Source organism: Symphalangus syndactylus, chromosome 16 (assembly GCF_028878055.3).
Source record: "Symphalangus syndactylus isolate Jambi chromosome 16, NHGRI_mSymSyn1-v2.1_pri, whole genome shotgun sequence".
Lineage (NCBI taxonomy): Eukaryota > Metazoa > Chordata > Mammalia > Primates > Hylobatidae > Symphalangus > Symphalangus syndactylus.
Genome location: NC_072438.2, coordinates 66,752,062 through 66,754,040, shown reverse-complemented (window position 1 = coordinate 66,754,040; position 1,979 = coordinate 66,752,062).

Sequence of the window (1,979 nt, the reverse complement as noted above, 5' to 3'; positions counted from 1 at the left end):
TGGAAGTTTGGATGGGTCTGAAATTCTAGAATCAAAGCCATTTTTTTGTTGGAATTTTCAAGGCATTCCTTCATGGTGTTTTTGGTTCCAGTGCGGCACTTAAGAAGTCTAATGCAGCTCTTTGTTTATTTATTATTTTTCTTTTTCAAACAAGGCATAATCTTTTTTAAAATGTCAAAATGTAAAGCAATTAATATTAAATTATAAGTTGATGGATTTTTACAGACATATTTGCCCATATAACCTCCTTCAGATCAGCAACCCAGAAGGTTCCTTTGTGCCTGTTTCCTGTCAATACCACCCCACCCCCATCCTAGAGATAACCACTTATCTGACTTCTATCACTACAGATTAGCTTTGCCTGTTCTTGAACTTCAAATATGGAGCCACACTCTTTTGTGCCTGGCTTCTTCTGCCCCATAACGTATCTGTGAGATTCATTCATATCATTGTGTGTATTCGCTGTTCATTTGTTCTTATACCATGTACAATTCTAGAGTTTATCTGTTCCTGGGTTGTTTCCTGTTTTTGGCTACTACGAATACAGCAGCTATGAACACCCTTGTACATGTTTTTTGGAAGACACACATACTAATTTCTCTCAAGTAAGCACTTGGGAGTGTAATTGCTGAATACTAGAGTCAGAGATACTATCAGAGAGTTGGACAGTTTCTCAAAGTAGATGAGTCACTTTTCACAATGCATTAGAGTTCCAGTTGCTCCATTTCCTCCCAACGTGTGGTATTGCCAGCTTGTTTAATTTTAGCCATTCTTGTGGGTCAGTAGTGATGTCTCGTTTAAGTTGTCATTTGCATTTTCCTAATGCATAATCATGTTAAACACTTTTTATATGTTTGCTGGAAAGTTATCCTCTTTTGTGAAGTGCCTATTCAAGTCTTTTGCCCACTAAAAAAATTGACTTGTTTTCTTATTAATTTGAAAGAACTCTTCGTATATATATTCTGGACGCAAGTCATTTTGACATATGTGTGCAGACTATCCTCTCATAGGCTATGATTTGCTTATTCACTTTGTTAGTGGTGAATTTAATTTTACCTAAATCCAGTTTATTCATTTTTATGATAGTGAGTGCATTTGGTGTTCTGTTTAAGAAATCTTTGCTTATGTCAAGGTCATAAAGATATTGCATATTTTCTTCTGGAATCCTTATTTTATTACTTTTATATTTAGGTCTATAATCTACCTTCTGATATCATTATTGTTTTCATTGCTTTGTATATGAAGTGCATTGTCCCCCCTCGAGAGATTGTGGTTGTGTGTTTAACCTAACGTAGGTGTTTTGAAATTTCACTGTTACATGCTTTGATATAGGTCTGGATTTGGTCACTGGGTACATACTTGGAGGGATTTTTCTATCTCAAAACTGGTTCTGCAATTCTGGGACATTTTGGGGGGGGCTATTAGTTCTTGATAATTTCCTTCATCCTCTTACCCTGTTTTGTTTCTAGAATTCTTATTAGCCTGCAGCTGGATCTCCAGGATTGATTGTCCAAGTCTTTAACCTTTCCGTTCTTGTTTTCCATCTGACTTTTGCTACACTTTCTAGAAGATTTCTTCAACATCCACTGTACTGCTCTCCTATTGATTGTTTTATTAGTTATCATTTTTAAGTTCTAAGAGCATTTTACTTTCTTGAGTGTTTCTTTGGGGGGCCAAGTCAGCTCCTCCGCAAGCACTTTATATTGAGCCTTTTCATTTAAAAATCAGTTTTCCTTCAGCCACTTTCTTCTGAATGTGTTGTTCACTGCTATCTGCTTTTTGTTGTTGTGTGTTCACATCTTATTAAATACCATAATAGTATGCTGGTGTGGTCTTGGGAGGGAGAGGAGACATATACTTGCCATCAACCTAGAATCTCTCCCATGGTTTCTGCTCCCTCTGTTTATTCCCAAGTTTATTTTTTCCGTGTATAACCAGCTCTTACATTCCAGATACATCAAAATTCCTGTGGGAAAAAC